The sequence below is a fragment of the Hyla sarda genome, chromosome 9 (genome assembly GCF_029499605.1).
Source record: "Hyla sarda isolate aHylSar1 chromosome 9, aHylSar1.hap1, whole genome shotgun sequence".
Classification (NCBI taxonomy): Eukaryota; Metazoa; Chordata; class Amphibia; order Anura; family Hylidae; genus Hyla; species Hyla sarda.
The window spans coordinates 155,931,003-155,953,671 of record NC_079197.1 but is presented as its reverse complement, the minus strand read 5'-3'; the positions used below and the strand labels follow the sequence as shown (position 1 = coordinate 155,953,671).

The 22,669-nt window shown below is 42.6% G+C and overlaps 1 protein-coding gene across 11 annotated transcripts in view; it reads right to left on the bottom strand.

Moving 5' to 3' along the window:
* The window catches only part of LOC130290510 (5-hydroxytryptamine receptor 2A-like), a 575,216-nt gene that overhangs the window by 197,217 nt on the left and 355,330 nt on the right, over positions 1 to 22,669 (bottom strand). For 3 of the 11 annotated variants that reach the window (XM_056538243.1, XM_056538251.1, XM_056538252.1), the window contains one exon: positions 4,555 to 4,666. The exons of the other annotated variants lie outside the window; for them this stretch is intronic. The gene's annotated coding sequence lies outside the window, so the exon portion shown is untranslated. The remainder of the gene's footprint in view (positions 1 to 4,554; positions 4,667 to 22,669) is intronic. 11 annotated transcript variants of the gene reach the window in all.

Sequence of the window (22,669 nt, the reverse complement as noted above, 5' to 3'; positions counted from 1 at the left end):
GGAATTATTAAAGGGGTACTCCCGTGTCAAACTTTTTTTTTTTTTAAATGAACTGGTGCCAGAAAGTTAAACAGATTTGTAAATCATTTCTATTAAAAAATCTTGATCCTTCCAGTACTTTTTAGGGGCTGTATACTAAAGAGAAATCCATTTCCTCTGATGTCATGACCACAGTGCTCTCTGCTGACCTCTGCTGTCCATTTTAGGAACTGTGCAGAGCAGGACAAAATCCCCATAGCAAACATATGCTGCTCTGGACAGTTCCTAAAATGGACAGCAGAGGTCAGCAGAGAGCACTGTGGTCATGACATCAGAGGAAATGCATTTCTTTTTTGGATTTCTACAGCCCCTAAAAAGTACTGGAAGGATTAAGATTTTTTAATTGAAGTGATTTACAAATCTGTTTAACTTTCTGGCACCAGTTCATTTAAAAAAAAAAAGTTTGACACGGGAATACCCCTTTAATAATTCCATTAAAAACAAGGCGTGGTTGTTTTTACTTATGGATTCCCCGTGTTTTTAATGGAATTATTAAAGCTTGAATTTTAACAGTTTTTGCTGTGAAGCTGGACACCCCAATGTTTCCCTATTGAACTATACGGGTAGGCGGCCCGCTTCCCTGAGCTCCAGCGCTGCAGAATCTGGGCAATCTACGACGACATCGTATTCACTTGATCTGTGTGTTGAGTGAGCTGAGTTGCATTTTTCTATTTTTTCACATATTAATTGTGCCCAACTCTCCTGGATTACTGGATGTATTGTCATCAGGTTTACAATGGAGAGAAAGGACACAATACAGATTTTGCGCCGAGCATTATGTTCCATCGATGACTTGTTCTTGAAGCTTTTTGCATCAGAAGAATAATCCTCTTACTCCGCTATAACCTGGCATGATTAACCCCTCCCTGTAGTGTCTCTCCTTCCCGTCATACATATAGCAGAGTACTGATTGAGATTAATTATAGGATTTGGAAGGACATATCTACAGAGTTAACACAGTCGTGAGAACCTGGGAACCGGGGATGAATAAGAACTGCGCCGTCGCTTTATTGCCGTGATTTAGAAAAGCAAGGATAGTCCTACCTAAAGACCAAGACAATGTCAAAGTAAGAAATGAAGAAAGAAGATATTTTTTTTTTAATTACTTAAAGGGGTACTCCAGCGCTAAGACATCTTATCCCCTATCCAAAGGATAGGGGATAAGATGCCTGATCGTTGGGGTCCCGCCGCTCGGGATCCCCGTGATCTTGCACGCAGCACCCCGTTATAATCAGTCCCCGGAGCATGTTTGCTCCGGGTCTAATTGCTGGTGATCACAGGGGCCGGAGCATTGTGACGTCACGGCCCCGCCCCAGGAGACCGATGAGAGGGTCACTTACTTAAGAATGTCCAGTAGGTCCTAAAATATGTCCCCCAGAAGATTCTCTGCTAAATTCAGCGAATCGTGCACAGGGGGGGCGGGGCTTCGCTGGCTAAATTTACATATTAATTGTCTGTGATTCCACATCCTAGTGAAGTGAAGTCACAGACAATTAATATGTAAATTGTGCGCGATTCAAGGCATTTAGCAGAGGATCTTCTGGCGGACATATCTCAGAACCTACTGGATATATTTAAGTAAGTGACCCCGCATTGGACTCCTGTTCCCCCATACTATAACCCAGGGTCTTGGGTTTAGTGTAGTTAACAGGCTGACAGTTTTCTTTTAAAGGGGTTGTCTGGTGAATAGTTTTAACTTTATAAAGATGCCCTAGGGGCCTGCTTAAACAAAAAATATGTACTTTCCTCCCACGTTCCCCCACTACTTCTAATACTAAGCCAAAAATATAAGTAACAAAAAATAACTTTATAGCAATAAAAACCCCATGAGGCCTTTCATTAAACCTTTTATTAAAGGTCTCATCCTAAACATTACTTTAAAAACGTATCCCCTATCCGCAGCAGGAGCAGCGCGTCATGCCCACCGCCCCTCCATCCTGAGGATAGGGGATAAGTCTTAGATCATGGGGGGTCCAACCGCTGAGATCCCCCACGATCTCCTGTACAGGGCCCCACAGCTCTCCCAAGGAGTGGTGTGTCATGACCCCTCCTCTATGGAGTGAAGATTGCCGAATGGCTCTCCCGTAGAGATATGGAGGGGGCGTGGCGGCCTCTGCTTTGGGCGTGGGTCATGACACGCCGCTCCTGGGGAGAGCTATTTAGAACTTATCCCCTATCCACAGGATACGTTTTCAGTAATGTTTTCAGTAATGTTTAGGAGACTTCTCCTTTAAAGGGGTACACCAGTAAAAAATATATTTCTATAAAGATACCCAGGGTACCTGCTTAAACAAAAAACACAGCATACTGGGAATACCCTAATACACCTGCCCTTTTGAAGATGTTCCAACCCAGTCATTAAGACATCACTATTTTGCTCTTGTCAAATTTAGACTAACCTTACCGAATTTTTTCCTGCTCCCAACTTCAACAATGATTGTTTACTTGTCACCTGATACATATCCCACCCCTTGACAGGCGCCATTGTCACCATATAATCAACATTATTCTCTTTTTCCATCAATGGTTATCATGCCCGTGTAAATGACAACACTCGTCTATGGATGTTCACTTTTATTTCTACTTTAATAAATGTATTAAGTAAAGAATGTTCCACAGTGAGGAAACTATCCGGTCTCACAGCTTGTGTCAGCAACTATTTTTGTGCCTGTAGGTAGAACTGTTGTATTTGTCCCTATTGTGATAGATGATACTTTTTTCCCTTACAAGGCAAGACGACAGAGGACAGCTCCAGGAAGATATGAAACTAATTTATGGCGGTGTTTACCGAGATGCTTATCAGGTATACTCGGGAGAGCAGTTAGCATATGAAGCCGGTAATGTACCCTCAAGAAGGTTTTCATTAAATTTTCAATATGTTTCCGAGCCTTCTTTTTTTTCTCCTCCTGGGCAAAACCAACAGAAGTGAAGGAAACTCTCAAAGCCTCCACTGATTCTACAACATTTCTGTAATAATCCAACTCTACATTATTTCTCTGTATCCTCTCTGTGATTTTTATTACCTGTTCACAAAACAGACTGTAACAATCTTTAGAGGACATGGGTTGAAGAATAAGACTGGAATAATATAGTGATTTACTGTATATCCCAATTTGTGGGTCTCCAGTTGTGAAACTACAACTCTCATCTTGCCCTGATGGCCACAGTCTTTGGAGAACTTTGTTGGGCCTGTCCATGGGTCGATTATGTTTGAAGCATACCACAGAAAAAAATTATGCTTCTATATGTTACTCACTAGGTTATGCAGATGCTTTGCATATCTTTTTATGTGTCTAGCCTCTGTATTTGGCTCACAAATCCCTCTGATTTGCTGCTCACTCATTCTGACATTCATTGCTCAGGAAGGGGCATGTCTGAGGCAAGCACTGAGCTCGCCCCCACTCGCCATGCATTCACTTCCTCCCGGAGTCTGCTGTGCTGTGCTGGGTCTCTTCATCCAATCACTGCAGGCTGCTCTGTAATCCCCTCCTCTCTGTTTTAATGCTGATGTCTAATAGACAGGACATGAGTGAGCACAGAAGAGTGCTAGTCCTGCCCGCACTTAATGGACTTTTGTCCCAGCCTGTGCTACAACTGGGACAAAGATGATGCTGCAGTTTGACAGGATTATGTTCTGGATGGTACCAGGGACACCTAGGGTTTTTTTTATTTTTTTATAAGCCATGATTTCTATAAAAATTTGATACATAATTATATTAGAAATGTTAAAGGGTCGTCTGGTAAAAACTATATTATCCCCTATTCGCAAGAAGAGCATCAAACAGACACGAGTACAGCACCCAGGCATCTCCAGCGCTCCCATAGAACGAGCCGTGGTCTCATTTCAGAGATAGAGGGCAGGTCCCAGTGGTCAGACCCCCCACGATCAGCTACTTATCCCTTATCCTAGGGATAGGTGATAAGATTTTCACGGGACAACTCCATTTTGCCAAGATGCACAACATATGACAGTGCTCATTTAACATTAATTTAAACATTAATTTACACAGAGCTCAACTGTATAAGGACAATTCACAAGTAAAACTATTCTATGGGATCATGGGCCTTTCCGGTTTTCCTTAGGAGAATATATAGAACAAGATGAACATTGTCAGCACAGCAAAGGATGAAGATTAATTTGCTCATTTGGAAATAATCCACAGTCTGGATATCTATCTATCTATCTATCTATCTATCTATATATATATATATATATAAATATATATATATATTGAAATATGAACATGTTCTAACTTTTTAGAAATCCAAAAGTTTCATATTAAATTTAGGTTCAAATGATTGGTTCCTAAAGACGATAAGTGAAGCGTATGCAAATCTGCGCACCCACCCGCAAGTCATCTCACCTGGAATTGTCAAAGGTTTCTCAGACATTTAATGATAATCTAATTTTCAAAGAGAATATTGAAACTGTTGTACATATAGCCAGGGGAAGATTATCATCAAGAATTAGAAAAGGTTTTTCATTGAAATTAGAAAAAAAAAATGTTTTCATACTTTTTGAAGTTGCGATAAAAGCCTTGACTTCAATAGCTCAATAGCTGATTGAGGTTTTTTTCTGCACAAGCTCAAGGAAAAGGAAAACAGGTGTACTCGATGAGGAAGGAGACTGTGAAGAATGACGAACAATTTAGTAGGTGGTAAGTTCTAAGAAATATGCAAAGAACATAAGACAAAAGCAAACTTACACATGGAGACTTAAAATCTTTTAGGCATTCCTCCCCATTCCCATAACACATATTTAAGAGAAAAAAAAATTGTGCAAAATCCAATGTTCAAAGTCCTCATCCATTATTTAGAGCCGAGAGCAGCGACAAGTATTTTTTACTGTGCAAAACCGCTGCTGAGAAGCACTAGTTAACTCTTTGTGTGTGTGTGAGGGGGTGGGGGGGTGGGATATGCATTATACAGTCATCTATATGGCTGTATAATGTATACAGTAAAGAAAGTGATACTTACCATCAGGCCTCTTCTTGTGTAGCCCTGCCTCTAATGATAACATCACGAGGGGGTGGAGCTACACAAGAAGAGGTCCGGACCAGCGATGAGATGGTAAGTATCACTTTCTTCAGTGTATACATTATACAGTCGTATAGTTGTCTGTCTAATGCCCCAAAAGAGTTAACTAGCGCTAATCCACTCCTTCCTTGCTGGGCTGAGCTGTACTAGCAGCTGTCAGCTGCATGCACAGCTCAGCCCAAACATTGTCAGGTTCGCGCATGTTTGAAAGTTTAGCAAGCCGCGGACCCCCTGAAGTTCGGATCGAATCCGGGTTTGGAGGGCTCGACTCACTTAACTTTCAGCTATCAGCAAGATCACATGACCCCAGTTTATCCAATTATTTTTAACATTTATGTGTCATACAGCTGCCAGGGCAATAGGACACTGCACAGGAGTGGGTTTAAAATGCTAATAAAGCCCCATGCACAGCATTGCAGCTGCCATTTTGGAGAAAGAAAGCTGAGAGCATTAAGAAAGGACTACTTATCCCAGAAAGCCTTTCTAAATCCTTTTTAATTAAAAAGCAAGCTGAGCAAAGCATTAATCAGTGGGCTGACCTCAGACAGTGACCTCCTGTCACCTCAACTAATGTGTACAGTTGTGTACAGGTGCACTACAAATCTCAGCCAGCATGAAACAAGCCTGAAAAAGCTATCACATTAGCAAACTGAGCAAAGCAGTGGGCTAACCTGTATTAAAATCTTTGAGAACATGTAATATCCATCTTAGGCTCAGTTACATGTATTTTCTGAGTTTAATCCAATATAGTATTACTATCTAGATTGATTGGAGCAAAGTCATCCAAGTGTCAGTTACATGTATTTTCTGGGTTTAAGCAAACAAATATTTTTTTATTCCTGGGTTTAATCTAATAAAGCAGTTAAAAGGGTTGAGCGTGAATGTGCATAGCAATTTAAGTGTCAGTTATGTGAATTTTAGGGTTTATTTAAGCATACACAGTTAAAAACATTGATATTAAACACAAAATAGCCATCTAAAAACAAGTTATGTGTATTTTCTGGGTTAAATCGAATACATATGGAGAGAGAGCAAAAGATGACCATAGCACTCACAAGATGAGGTGAAGGAGTAACTTTATACCATCACAACGTGGCCATGTTTCGGTTATGCAATTGTAACCATTTTCAAGCGGTTACAATTGTGTAATGGTTGAAAATGGTTACAATTGCGTAATGAATCATTGACATGATGGAATAAAGCTACTCCTTCACCTCTTCTTGTGAGTGCTATGGTCATCTTTTGATCTGTATCCATTCTGGCCCTCAAACCAGGACTGTGCACCTTCAGCACCCGAATGCAACCAATATCGACTAGAGTGTTGCTTCTTCTCCTACTCCAGAGTGTATATATATATACATATATATATATATATATATATATATATATATATATATATATATATATATATATATTATTATTATTATTATTATTATTTTATTAATTTTTTTACCTGGGTTTAACATTCATGGCATCTTCACTTGCAAGACTAAAATCCTGTTGCTACGCCCCCCCCCCCCCCCCCCCAATTTTTTTTTTTTTTTTTAGATTGTTTGTTAAAAGCTTTTGCTTCTTCCGATACCTCAGTGTGCATTTTAACACTGGCAGGCATCTACTAACAACCAAAGATACATTATGTAACTTTATTATAGTATTAAAAAGCCTAAAAAATCTGCGAGTACATTAGCATTCTGTTTGGCTGCAGCATCATTTTAAGCTGTTAGTTACCACTGGTTACCGCATATTGCCTTAATTTAGCCTTCAAACCACTTTAACCTTCACATGTGCGTATTTTGCTGCAGATATTATGCTGCTAATTTTCCTACCTATTGAACTTAATGGGTAAAAAAAACAGCTGCAGAAAATGTGTGTGAATGTAGCCCAACTTTACTTAAATACACTACTAGGTGACTCCAGCAATGTTATACAAAGCTTTAGAACTATTGGAAAAATCAGTAGATGGAAAATAAAATAGTTATGTCTCTTAAAAGGAGGGAAGGAAAAACAAAAAAGCAAAAAGATGAGGGGTTTAAACATAAAAAGAAATTGATTTAAAGGGGTTATCCACCACAAGGTGATTTTAGTATGTACCTGCCAGACAGTAATGAACATGCTCAGGAAGGATCCCTGCTCCTTGGGGCTAAATGGCTATATTGTGAGTCCACCATAATGTTGCTGATTTCTTTTTATCAAATGGCCATTTCCTGTTGGAGTTTCTTCCCTCCAACTACAAGTCCCAGGATCCCTTGTTTGTAATTGTGAGGTCACTTTTCTCCCTCCCACACATCAACCACCCCTCCCATAAAAGCATACCTGGGACAATTCCCTGCAGCCCTGTGGAGAATGACCCCCCCCCACACAAACATACACCCAACAGTCACTCCACCCAATGAAGCACAGCCACGCTCCTTTTGAACCCCTGACTAGTGATGTAATGTCTAGGGCCGCACTGGGAAAACACTATTTTTGTATGTTGCTAAAAATACACATCAGGGCAAAGATCACTTAAGAATTTTGAGACCATTCATCAAACACAGGTACAGAAACTATATTATGAGCTATATCAACTTTACAGCCCCTGTAGCAGCCAAATAAAAAAAATCTTGGAATACCCCTATAACCCCTTGCCACAAAATACAGTTTCTAAACAGCGCTGCGGCACAGGAGGGTTATTAAGCAAGCTCAGGAGCTGAGCTCGCATCATACCTGCACAGTCCTGGCTGCTATCAGCAGCCAGGACCCCTGGCTAATGCCGGACATCGCAGTTCAGGCAGTTGATTGCTGCGTCTAAAGTGAAAGCTTCCGGCAGCTCAGTCGGGCTGATGGGGACCATCGTGGTAAAACGCGATGTCCTGATAAGCTAGGATGCAGCAGAAGGGTGCCTTACCTGCCTCCTGAGTGTCCTATCGGCAATTGATAGCTCCAAGCCTGAAATCCAGGCTTGAGCAATCAACCGCTGACAACACTGATCAATGCATTGCAATGTATGCAAGGTGGAGAGATCAAGAGTAATTCATATGAGGAAGGAAGACTCTCCAAAGGAATGGAGAGATCCAGATGAGATCTTTCCAGCGGTTAAGATGAGAGCTTGGTGGAGAACACAATTCAAACATTATATGGCTTCAATCCTAAAACCAGAATGGTACAGAGAGAGCAACACGGTCTTTGAGGATCTATGTTTCAAAGAAACACAGGTTAAACATGCTCTCTCTAGAATCTATCAGATATGGATGATATCAAAGGGTCAGTGTTTATGAGCTTACACTAAAAAATGGGAAAAAGATTTGAACAGAGGCTTTACGCAGGAGGAGTGGCATAAGATATGTAGACAAGCACATGGTTCTGCTCTATCCACGAGCATGCAGGAGGCTAATTATAAGATAATTTCACGATGGTATAGAGTGCCCATAGGCCTAGAACAAATCCAGAAAGATCTAAATACACCATGTCGGCGCTGTGAGAAGGAACCAGGCACTCTGTTACACATCTTCTGGCAATGCCCTCAGATCAGAAATTTCTGGGAGCAATTACACCGGTCTATGGAAAGAGTAACGAAAGGGGTGATTCCATGGTCGCCAGAGTTTTTTCTTTTACAACATAATGACATTCCGCTGAAGATATACAGCTATTCCCTGATTAGTTTTCTGGTAGTTACGGCCAGAAGCTGTGTTACTTCCTTTTGGCGAAAGAAGAAAACCCCATCCATAGCCCTCTGGTATACCAAGGTAAACGATGCTATGCACCTGGAGAACGTACGGCTAACAAATAGAGACAATGAGATTTGGTTCCTGAGTGTATGGCAGGCGTGGAAGGACTACCAGAGGTCTATGGAATATGAATAGAATCAGTTTAGAGGGGGGGAGGGGGCAGATGGAGGGAGGGGAGGCAAGGGTGAGGAAGAGAAGGGTAGCTGAAAGGGCACAAAAGAGGCATTTTTTCTTTGTAGCTTTTATTTATCCGGTATTTTTTGGTAGTGTGTTCTTTCTTTACAGTTTTTCTTTTTTCCTTTACAAGAGACCGATGCAAATAGCTATATTGATTTATAGATGGTTAAGTAACGTAATGTCTCTATCTTTTCTGCTCTGTTATAAAATTTTTATATATTATATATATTTGCTGATGACACATGTCCTTTACCATGAACATATGACAACACCTTGGAGCAGTGGGACTTTGCAGCAGATTTTGCCGTAGTCGCGATGCATTTTCTATGCCTGACTGCATACACTAAAACGAAATGATACATTGTTAAGGCTGAGAGTAATTCATGGCTCGTGATACATTGCTGGTACGCTAGTTCCCAAGCTTGCACAACTAATATGTCTGTTCTAGTAGGCCATATATATTCCAGTCACAGACTGTCTTAGAAGTTCATTTAATTTCAGCACAAGAGTTGAAGCCAAGGACAGGTGGATATCATATCTCCAACTCCTTCAGGACGATTTAGAAGTTTTTATGCTTTGATGAAATATCTCTGGTCTGGAGAAAAAAAGAGAAACTCGGGAGAAGAATAATCTTATTATGCACATGCTGTTAAATATGTCTTCAAGGATTGTTTTGTAGCTTGTTCTACGGAAAGATCTGCAGTTAAAACAAGTCTGGAATTACATTGAAATCTAGATCACTGTATTCCAAACAGTGTGCCTCCAGCTGTTGCTAAACTACAACTCCCAGCATGCCTGGACAGCCGAAGCTGGTGGCACACTGTTTGAAAAACACTGATCTAGATAACAACGTAAGATATACTTGGCTTACGTCTAACCCCTTAGGACCAACGTGTAAAAAAAAGAAAGAGAAAAGAAAAAGCAATTAGTTTAAAAGGTTTCTCCGGTGGAAAACACTTTTTTTTTTCCAATCAACTGGTGCCAGAAAGTGGAACAGATTTGTAAATTACCCTTATTTACAAATCTTAATCCTTCCAGTACTTATCAGCTGCTGTATGCTCCAGAGGAAGTTGTGTAGTTCTTTTCTGTCTGACCACAGTGCTCTCTGCTGACACCTCTGTCCATGTCAGGAACTGTCCGGAGCAGGAGAGATTTGCTATGAGGATTTGCTCCTGTTCTGGACAGTTCCTGACATGGACAGAGGGGTAAGCAGAGAGCACTGTGGTCAGGCAGAAAAGAAATTCAAAAAGAAAATAACTTCCTCTTGAGCAAACAGCAGCTGATAAGTACTGGAAGGATTAAGATTTTTAAATACAAATAATTTACAAATCTGTAAAACTTTTCTGGTACCAGTTGATTTACCAGTGTCATTTACTGCGTAGAAACGGAAGCCCCCAAAAGTTACAAAATTCAATTTCTTCTTCAATTTCGTCACACAATGATTTTTTTTTTCCGTTTCGTCATAGATTTTTGGGTAAAATGACTGATGTCATTACAAAGTAGAATTGGTGGTGCAAAAAATGAGCCATCATATGGATTTTTAGCTGCAAAATTGAAAGGGTTATGATTTTTAAAAGGTAAGGAGGAAAAAACGAAAGTGCAAAAAATGGAAAACCCTCCGTCCCTAAGGGGTTAAAATACATCACTAAATTATTTTTTTTTAATTTACTATAAAAAATACATTATTTTTACATTTAAATGGCCTCTTTATACATTTTTATTATTGTTGGCTACATTTTAAAGGGGTACTCCGCCCCTAGACATTTTATTCCCTATCCAAAGGAAAGGGGATAAGATGTCAGATCGCCGCGGTCCCCCTGCTGGGGAGCCCTGGGATCCCCGCTGCGGCACCGCACTATCATTACAGCACAGAGCGAGTTCGCTCTGCACGTAATGACGGGCAATACAGGGGCCGGAGCATCATTACGTCATGGCTCCGCCCCTCGTGATGTCACAGACCGCCCCTTTCAATACAAGTCTATGGGAGTGGGCGTGGCGGTCATCACGCCCCCTGCCATAGACTTGCATTAAGGGGACGGGCCGTGATGTCACAAGGGGCGGAGCCATGACGTCACGCTGCTTCGTCCCCTGTATCGCCCGTCATTACGCACAGAGCGAACTCGCTCTGTGCAGTAATGATAGCGCGGTGCCGCAGCGGGGATCCCGGGGCTCCCCAGCAGCGGGACCGCGGCGATCTGACATCTTATCCCCTATCCTTTGGCGGAGTACCCCTTTAAGGTACCTGCCCGCCCACATAAATTGATCCCTGTTTAAAAATTAACATTAACATTTTTCTTTTTAGTCTTTGAATTTTCAAGAGCAGGCAGGGACCAGAAAATTCAGCGCTCAATATTGAGGAGTGCATTTCATATTATTTTTTTTTTTCTAGTTTTCGTTCTAAATCATAATTTTTTTTATTTTTTCTTTACTTTTTTAGCCCCATTTATAAAATGTTTTCGTGCATTAATATGTGCTGCCATGAATAGTTACAGGGGTCAGAGACGAGACGAGGACAGGGTAATATGTATAATACAGTAGGCAAAAAGAGTTTCCCTAATTTACCAAAAATCCAAATCAAAGATACTTGAAATTGTAATTTGTGGAGGCAGATGGCCGGGACAATAATGTATGTATGTATTTAATGTAATTGTGAAGGATGATGTTAATGTAAATATTAATTACAATGACTAGAGTTGGGCGCGAATATTCGCATTTCGAATTTTTATCGTGAATATTGCAAATTCGTGAATATTGCGAATATATTCGCTACATATTCAAAATTGCAAATATTCGCTTGTTTCCGCATATTCACTTATGTGAATATTCGCATATGCGCATATTCGCATATGTGAATATTTGCATATTCCTTCTTTTCACTTGTGGGCCAATTAGAATGATGCAAATATAGGACGAATATTCGTCTATATATTCGCGAAATATCATGAATTCGAATATGGGCAATGCCGCTCATCACTAACAATGACATAGTCATTGTGACACCCTTCACAATTACATTAAATACATACATACATTATTGTCCTGGCCATCTGCCTCCGCAAATTACAATTTGAAATATCTTTGATTTCTGATAGAAGACCTCTGTAAATGTATGGATTTTTGGTAAATTAGGGAAACTCAGCCTTTTTCTGCCTACTGTATTATACATATTACTGTGTCCTCGGTTAGTTTCTGACCCCTGCAATTATTCATGGCAGCACGTCTAAAAAAAAATTTATATATGGGGCTAAAAAAGTAAAGTGAAAATGAAAACATTATGATTTAGAACAAAAACTAGAAAAATAAATATGAAATGCACTCCTCATTCGTTTTTAATATTGAGCTCTGAATTTTCAGGTCCCTCCCCGCTCCCGAATATTGAAAGACAAAAAAAATGTTAATGTTAATTTTTAAACAAGGATCAATTTATGTGGGCGAATGGACATAAAAATGTAGCCAACAATAAAAAAAATTTAGAAAGGGCTCATTTAAATGTAAAAATAATATATTTTTTATAATATTTTTTAAAAATTATTTTATTAGTCATGTATTTTAATATTGTGTTTAATAAAGTGTGTGTGTGTTTCACTTTTTCTCTACTTTTTACATTTTTTAGGTGGTACTACTACTCCCAGCATGAACAGACTGTTCCATGATGGGAGCTGAAGTACCTGTACTAATAGAGAGATCGCCCTGGGTGTCACTCCTGACACCCGATGCGATTATCCTTTCTATTGCAGAGATGGAGCGGCTTTCTCCTGAGCTCGCATCACTGCACTGTACTCCAGCCGGCCAGTGATGTAAATAGAATTCATATCACTTATTCATATTTCCCGCAGAGAACTGTGATTGGCTAGATGGTTGCAGCCAATAACAGCTCTCTGCGGGAAATATGAATAATAGGTATATATATGGCCTATACTTATACTACAGCGGGACCAGAAAGGAGCGGCCGCCCGCCCGCATCTATACATTATACATGTATACAGAAGTGACACCCGCTGCGATCTGTCTATTAATGCAGGTACTAGAGCTCCCAGCATGGAATAGAGTGTGCTCCATGTTGGAAGCAGTAGTACTTGCAATTAAGGACCGATCACAGCAGGTGTCACTCCTGACACTCGCTGCGATCGTCCTATCTATTGCCGAGATGCAAGCGCAGGAGAAAGCCGCTCGCATCTATACATTAAACAGGATGATTGCAGGGGTGTCGCTAATGAAGTAATTCGTTATTTCGAATCGAGTCAAAGTTCGGATTCGGTCCAAATCGAATTTTTCATGAAATTCAGGATGAATTCGACTTTGTCAGATTCAATTCGCTCATCTCTAATTAATACTACTTCTACTACTATCCCTACATAACCGCACATCTCTTGCCTTTTCTATTATGTTTCATACTGTACTACTACTACTACTACTACTATCCCTCACACAGTTGGACATCTCCTTCCTTGTCCATCATGTTCCATACTGTTATCATTGGGAACCCAACCCTATACCGGAGAACTATAACTAACCTAAAACCCAGGAGACCTAAGGGTGGCATACAAAACTTTTCAGGGCAATTGGAGCATTTTCCATTAGGACTAAATTAGTTTGGACATGACAGCCAATTCTAACAAATCAGACCCAAATTTTTTTTGGCAGTTTTGCTCAAATCTGGTCAGTAATTCACACCGCAATTTCTTTATACTGTCACTGGATCCGGCAGGGAAATTTCACAACCGGCCGCTGCCGTATCCCCCCTAGTCCTGTGCCGCATCTCATTCATTCGACAATCACTATCTGACTCGGTCGGCTGATTTAAATTGATGAGATGATGCGTGGGTCTGATGGGGAGATACAGCAGTGGCTGGTTTTGAAATTTCCCCGCCATATTAAGAAACCGTGGTACGAATGCACCCTAACAGGAGCTTTTCAGAGCATGTTGCCCATGGTTTGAGCAATATAATTTTTTTGAGTTCCATTAACCTCCACTGCTTTAAAGGGGTATTCTGCCTCTAGAAATCTTATCCCCTATCTAAAGGATAGGGGACAAGATGTCTGATTGCGGCGGTCCTGCCGCTGGGGACCCTCGCAATCTTGGCTGCGGCACCCCAGACATCCGGTGCACGGAGCAACCTTCGCTCCTTGCCATATGACTGGTGATGTGGGGCGAAGGCTCGTGACGTCACAGCCACGCCGCTGAATGCAAGTCACAATCCTTCGCCGCTGCACCTGATGCTCTAAACGAACGCCAGGTATAGCAGAGAGATAGCGGGCGTCTCCAGTGGAGGACCTGAGCAGGGTCTCCTTTGGATAGGGAATAAGATGTCTAGGGGAGGAGTACCCCTTTAAGGAGCAACACTGCTAAGAGAAGAACTACAATTGACTCAAAACACATACACTAGGTGTTGCTGCCACAAGTCTAAATTCTAGTCTTTTGCTTCATTTGGAACACTTCGATAGGGAACAGGTCCCACTGTTTTTGTCTCTTAGGAATGACTATGATGAGGACTCCAGATGAGCCCCTTCGCTCTTTGGACATGTGCATGCTAAATTGTTAACCACAGGGAATCAAAGAAGATTTAGTTACATTTTCACGACAACGATCACCATAAAAAGCCATGTTACTGTCAAAGTGATATTACCATATTACATGACTGAACGCCAGAATTAATTGTCACTTCAAAGCAGAATTAAGCGGAGGCACCTTTGGCAGCAATTACAGCGCTGATCCTGTGCCGATAGGTCTCTTTCAGCTTTACATACATGAAATCTATTTTTAACCCTATTCGTTTTTTTTTTTTTTTACAAAACTGCCTACGCAGACAAATATAATCACATCCAGCTACAAAGTTCCAATTTGTAACTCTGGAACATTAATGGTATTCTCTGAAAAATATTGATACCTTATTCTATGGATAGCATCAAGGCCACCTCAGTGTGTGTGTGGGGGGGGGGGGGGGGGGACTCTTGTTACCCCCACCAATCAGCTGTATGAAGGATCTATGCATATTTGGGTTAGCAGAGCAGCCTCTTCTCTATATACATATTGTGCTTTGTATTCATGTAAATGTAAAATGAATTCAAAACACTTGAGCTACTACCAGGGATAATGACTCCTCCAGATCTGATATTGATGGTCTACCCTGAGGATAAGAAAGAGAAAAATAAAGAGAATGGAGGGCAGCGTTGATAGAAAATGCTCCCTGATTTACCCGGTCAGACTTTCATCTTTAGTAATCCTTGAGGTTATATGTATAACACCATCAATGGGATACACTGGAGTATCCGATGGAAGAGCGACAAGCTCTATCCCTACTGGTTTCCTAGGCAGGAACCCATAAAATTGGAAATAGTAGTGAGAAGAAGGCTGGGAAGGGATAAAATCTGTTAAAGGGAGATGCATCTACCGAAACATGTCATTGCTTTACTGCTAGTGTGGTGACCCAGTACAGGATGTTGTCCTGTCTGGTAAATATTGCCTCAAGCACTTCCAATGCCACTATTCTGGGCCCTCTAATCTAGGGTAAATTGTATTTTGTTATGCTGCCATTTTGTGTTATGCATATGTTTATCAGTGTTACTGTAACCTTAAGGGAAGTCATGCAGAGTAAACCAGATGTTCCTGATGCCCCAATGGGTTGCCCCCCCCCCCTTAATCCTTATGCAGTATAGGGGGGGTGTTCAGTCTACTTGCATTTCGGTCTAGTGTAAACTGAGGTACAGTGCGGAGAGGAGCTGGGAGAAGTCTGTAATAATCTGAGGAGGCCTGAGGAGAAGTCTAAAATGTACAGCCACGTAATTTCCAGAAAATATGTGGAAATCTAACCTAAGGGTAGGATCAAATGTAACGGATCTGGAGTGTATTTTACGCTGCGGATCCGCCGGTGACCGGACCCATAGTGTGCCTGCAGCTGTTGCCACCTCCAGCCCCGCCCTTCCCCACCCCCTGGCCTGCTCGCAACGGCAATCCGCCGCTCCAAGCAGCCACACAAGGGCCTGCGAGTCACCACATGCATGCACAGTGTACTTAGACATCGCAACTGCTCCGCAATGTCTGAGTACGCTGCAGTGCACTCGGCGACTCGCAGGCCCCTGTGTGGCTGCGCGGAGCGGCGGATTGCCGCTGTGAGCAGGCCAGGGGGCGGGACAAGGCGGGGCTGATGGTGGAAACAGCTGGGGGCACACTATGGGTCGGGTCACCACCGGATCCGCAGCGTAAAATACGCTGCAGATCCGTTACGTGTCATTCTACCCTTAAGAAGAAATTTGTCAATAACCCTGTCGTCATCCAACTGTATACTGCAAGTAAGAATAAATGCTCCAATAACAATTACACTTTGTTAGACAGTGCTTATAATTCCAGTCACACACGCCATTGATACCCAGGGTTACTTTATATTCCTTTTGTGTCCTAATGAATCGCTGTAGTTTACACCCATTTGTTTGATGATTAATTCTGTAGTTAAATTTCTCTTTTCTCAAGGGCAATTCCACATATCATGTTATGGAACAGCTGTGCACAATAAAGCATCGCCGGGCCCCTGACTAGATTGGCATCACTAATATTACTAGATGACATTTTTCTATTATGAATAAATGACGGATTCTTTCTCTTCACTGTATTGTTTTCATAGTCGTTTCTTAACTGAAAAGGACAATTCCTGTCCTATAATCCACATCACAATAGAGAGAAAAAACATCACACTTCACTACTATGTAAGATTAGAACTGTGCAATAATGTACACAAAAAAATGTATTATTGACACATTTAAGGGGTACTGCGCCCCTAGACATCTTATTCCCTATCGAAAGGATAGGGGATAAGATGTCAGATTGCGGGGGTCCCGCTGCTGGGGACCCCCGGGATCTCGGCTGCAGGACCCACCTGTTGCGACTTCCGGCAGCGCTGGAGGCTCTCATCCTAACGCCTCACAACCACGGTGACTGGAGATCGTGACATCACGACTCCGCCCCGTGTGATGTCACGCCCCACCCCCTCAATGCAAGTCTATGGGAGGGGGCGTGACGGCTTGCATTGAGGGGCGGGGCATGACGTCACACGGGGCAGAGTCGTGATGTCACGATCTCACGTCACCGTGGTCGGGAGCCGAAGCCTCCAGCATTTCCAAAAGCCGCAACAGGTGAGTGCTGCAGCGGCGGGACCCCCGCGATCTGACATCTTATCCCCTATCCTTTCGATAGGGGATAAGATGTCTAGGGGCGGAGTAACCCTTTAAGGGAGGCATTTACCATTACCAGCATTTCATACGTTGGTCTAAAGTAAACCCCTGCTGGTGTATGAATGCAATGGATTTATCGAGAGGCACATCCAATATCCCCCTCCCCCACCCCAGAGCTGATGCTGAGAGAGGACTTCAGGCTGCTCTCTGAAAAAGTGCCACCCTAGACTTGGGCCTTATTGGCCTAGTTGAAGGGGTATCCCATGATTTTTTTTTATTTGACTATGCTACAGGGGCTGTAAAGTTAGTGTAGTTCATAATATAGTGTCTGTACCTGTGTGTGACAGTTTTCTCCCAATTCTTTTGTCATTTTTCACCTCAATATTTATTTTTAACAGCATACAAAATGATTGTTGTCTCAGGTTTTTCCCAGGCTGCAATGCGGCTGAGACCTGACCTCAGCTGATGACAGTGAGCCTGTCTTCTTTAATGGGTGGAGCGATCGCTTGGTGGGAGAGAGATCAATCTGCAACTAATGCAACAGCTGTAGGCACCCTGATTGAAAACCACAGGTCTTTTGAATGGATGCAGCTCATTTATGTTTCAATGGGTGGGGTGGCTGATGTGTGGGAGGGAGGAAAATGGAATTATGGGATTTGGGATTAAGGAAACTCAAACAGGAAATACCAGTTCACAAAAAACTAGCCACAGTGTTATGGTAATCTCACAACATAACCATTTATCCCCAAGAAAAGTGCAGATCCTTCCTAAGCATGTCCATTACTGCCTGCCAGGTATGTACTAAAATCACCTTATGGTGGATAACCCCTTTAAAGATACAGAGAACTAATGCTGATGGAGGATGTATCTGCCGCCACCTGACAAATTGCCACCCTTGGCTTGGGACTTATTGGCCTAGTTAAAGATACAGAGAGCTGATGCTGACAGAAGACAGAACTAATACTTCCGCCTTAGGCCGGTGCCTTGTTGGCCTAGTAAAAAAAATACAGCGCTGCATTTCTGCCTTGGTGGATCTGCTTTACAGCCTGCCTAAGTAGAAGCACAAAATCTGGAGCACCAATTAAACATTGACATTTATAAGCAATCAAACGAATAATAAGTAAAAAAGTAATTTTTCTTCAAATATAAAAAATCGACTTTCACTAAAATACACTGCTCAAAAAAATAAAGGGAACACAAACAACACAATGTAACTCCAAGTCAATGACATTTCTGTGAAATCACACTGTCCACTCAGGAAGAAACACTGATTGACAATCAATTTCACATGCTGTTTCAATGCAAATTTCACATGCAAATGGAACAGACAACAGGTGGAAATTACAGGCAATTAGCAAGGCACCCCCAATAAAAGAGTGGTTCTGCAGGTGGTGACCACAGACCACTTCTCAGTTCTTATGCTTCCTGGCTTATATTTTGGTCACTTTTGAATGCTGGCGGTGCTTTAACTCTAGTGGTAGCATGAGACGGAGTCTACAACCCACACAAGTGGCTCAGGTAGTGCAGCTCATCCAGGATGGTACATCAATGCGAGCTGTGGCAAGAAGGTTTGCTGTGTCTGTCAGCGTAGTGTCCAGAGCATGGAGGCGTTACAAAGGAGACAGGCAGTACATCAGGAGATGTGGAGGAGGCTGTAAGAGGGCAACAACCCAGCAGCAGGACCGCTACTTCCACCTTTGTGCAAGGAGGAGCAGGAGGAGCTCTGCCAGAGCCCAGCAAAATGACCTTCAGCAAGCCACAAATGTGCATTTTTCCACTCAAACTGTCAGAAACAGACTCCAAGAGGGTGGTATGAGGGCCCGATGTCCACAGGTGGAGGTTGTGCTTACAGCCCAACACTGTGCAGGACGTTTGGCATTTGCCAGAGAACACCAAGATTGGCAAATTCACCACTGGGTGTCCTGTGCTCTTCACAGATGAAAGCAGGTTCACACTGAGCACATGTGACAGATGTGACAGACGTGACTGGAGACGCCATGGAGAACATTCTGCTGCTGGCAACATCCTCCAGCATGACCGGTTTGGCAGTGGGTCAGTAATAGTGTAGGGTGGCACTTCTTTGGGGGGCCGCACAGCCCTCCATTTGCTTGCCAGAGGTAGCCTGACTGCCATTAGGTACCGAGATGAGATCCTCGGACCCCTTGTGAGACCATATGCTGGTGCGGTTGGCCCTGGGTTCCTCCTAATGCAAGACAATGCTAGACCTTGTGGCTGAAGTGTGTCAGCAGTTCCTGCAAGAGGAAGGCATTGATGCTATGGACTGGCCTGTCCGTTCCCCAGACCTGAATCCGATTGAGCACATCTGGGACATCATGTCTCGCTCCATCCACCAACGTTGCACCACAGACTGTCCAGGAGTTGGCGGATGCTTTAGTCCAGGTCCGTGAGGACATCCCTCAGGAGACCATCACCTCACCGCCACCTCATCAGGAGCATGCCCAGGCATTGCAGGGAGGTCATACAGGCACGTGGAGGCCACACACACTACTGAGCCTCATTGTGACTTGTTTTAAGGACATTACATAAAGTTGAATCAGTCTGTAGTGTGGTTCTCCACTTTGATTTTGAGTGTGACTCCATATCCAGACCTCCATGGGTTGATAAATGTGATTTCCATTGATAATTTTTGTGTGATTTTTGTTGTCAGCGCATTCAGCTATGTAAAGACGAAAGTATTTCATACGATTAGTTCATTCATTCAGATCTAGAATGTGTTATCTTAGTGTTCCCTTTATTTTTTTGAGCAGTGTAATATCAATCCAATCTATTAAAATATAATGTTTGAAATCCGGTACAATAAGCACCGTTAAAAATAATAATAATAATAATAATTACCATATGCAAGATTTGCAGATTTTGGTCATGTCACGTCCCAGAAACAATGTAATCAAATACCATGCAACCAAATATGAGTCGGCACCTAGCTTTACAGAAAAAAAAAAAAAGTATAGGGTAAAAATATGTTATTATGATTTTTTTAAATTGTCTTGTTAAGTTGAAATTTTGTAAAATTTGTGAAACATTCTAAAAAGTAAATTGAGTATCACTTGTAGAATAGGGATAATGTAATTTTTACTGCATGGTGATAAAACCCTCAAAAATTGACAGAATTGCTTTTTATTTTCAGTTTCCCCCTATCACTAATTTTTTAGTTTACTTTTTATGTTAAAATGAAGGATAACATTAAATAGTACCTCTCATGATCTTGTTAAATTTTAAGTTCTTAAAGGAGAACTAAAATGACCTTTATGTAGTTGCACATGATAAAATTATATAACTTTGCAATGTGAAGTTTAATTTTAGCTGAGCACATACCGTGTTTCGCTCCAGGCAGGAAGTCCAGGAGATCTTATCACACTGATGACTAGCGTCTACCATAGACGATACTTACCCAGCTCAGAGAGTTGACAGCTTCAGTGTCACTGATTGGCTGGAGGGCAACACCCCCCCCCCCCCCCCTCCTGCACACTCTCACAGCAGCCTCTCCCTCAGCAGCTCATAGCTCACACAGGAAACAAGCCCAGTGTGTGGAGTTTGTTTGCTGACTGGAGGCAATGGGGGTCTGATTTTTAAACAAATCAGCTGGGATGCCTTGTGGAGTCATGGTGAGTATATTTTTTTTTTTACCACTTATGGTTGGATATCTCCTTTACACGACTGTCGAAAGTAAAAGAGTTCTGGCACCTAAAACCCATAATAAATTCAATCTGAGAGGTGGAGATGACTAAATATAGATGTACCTGAGAGTGGGAGAGAAAAAAGGAGAGACCGACACAGGCGCCTTGTGCGTTACCAGGGATGACAGATTAAAACAAAGTCACAGTGAACGGGCAGGACTTGCCCCTAGGTAGTGGCCGCTCACCTTGAGCGAATAGGGTATTCGCATATAACCCACACCGTGGGTGACAGAAGGGCTGGAACTGCTGCTGAGCCTGGGTCTCAGGGAAGGAAGAGATCCGATCCTGATGGAAGTGGAGGCGAAGAAGGAAAATATGACCCTTACAGAGGCGCTGCTAGTTCCAGAGTAATGTAGATGCCAACCAGAGGTATTGGTTAAAAAAAACACCGGAGTGGTTTATTAGAGCATAAGAGGACAATGAAGTACACAGATGACGCGTTTCGGGGGAGCCACCCCCTTCCTCAGATCAGTGTGCTAAGTATAGATGTGTACAGCTCTAACTGAATTCACTGGGAAAAAATAATAGAATAAATCCAGGCCTCAAGGTTGTAACCAAAATTGAGCATTGACCTTTCCCTCGTGGGGCAGCAGGCAAGCAGCATTTTATAGTTTTACTCGATTGTAAAATGAAGGTAAGCAGAGGAAGCAATTCAATACCTTGTACCTTCTATGGTAGCCCCAACAGCAGTGGCTTAGAATGCTCTTAGTAATAAGACTATGTACACATGGTGGAATGAATGTATGGAAAATCACAGCGGAGCAGCAGCGCTAGGACCACTCAGAAATGTGCCATCTCATAGACAGCAATGCATTTCTTTACGGACTCTGCAGAAAGAATAGAAATTACTTTCCTTTATGCGGATGGCGGAATCTGAGTTTCCGAAATGTTTTTTCTTTTTTTTTCCATAGAAGGAAGTGCCATTAGCTTTCTTCTTTTTACATTTATTAGTAGTGTTGAGCGGCATAGGCCATATTCGAATTCGCGATATTTGCGAATATATGGACGAATAATCGACATATACCGTATTTTTCGTCATATAAGACGCACCTAATTTTATAGGATAAAAATCTAGAAAATAAAGATTTTGAACCAAATATAATGTAAAGTATAGGACAGTGATCTTCAACCTGCGGACCTTCAGATGTTGCAAAACTACAACTCCCAGCATGCCCGGACAGCCGTTGGCTGTCCGGGCATGCTGGGATTTGTAGTTTTGCAACATCTGGAGGTCCGCAGGTTGAAGACCACTGATATAGGAGGTAGTACTCACGTGTCCTTCTGGACCCGTCACCGCTCGTCACCGCTGCCCTGGATGTCGCCCCCCATCGCTGTCGCTGTGTCCCCGGGGTGTCCTTGTCGCTCTGGAACGTCTCTGCTGCCCGGGATCACTTCGCTACGCACGCCGCTCCTATTGGATGACGGGAAGGCGTGCGCGACGACGTGATGACGACGAAGGAGAACGCCGCCATGCAGGGGATCCCTGCACGGAGCAGACACCGAGGAGGCAGGTAAGGTCCCTCTCGGTGTCCTGTAAGCTGTTCGGGACGCCGTGATTTCACCGCGGCGGTCCCGAACAGCCCGACTGAATAGCCGGGTTAGTGTTATTTTTGCTTCAGACGCGGCGGTCAGCTTTGATCAATGCGTCTGAAGGGTTAATACAGGGCATCACCGCGATCGGTGATGTCCTGTATTAGCCGCGGGTCCCGGCCATTGATGGCCGCAGGGATCGCCGCGATAGGTGTGTATTCGCCTTATAAGATGCGCCAACTTCCCCCCCCCCCAGCTTTGGCAAAGAAAAAGTGCGTCTTATACGGCGAAAAATACGGTATTCGCAAAATTCAG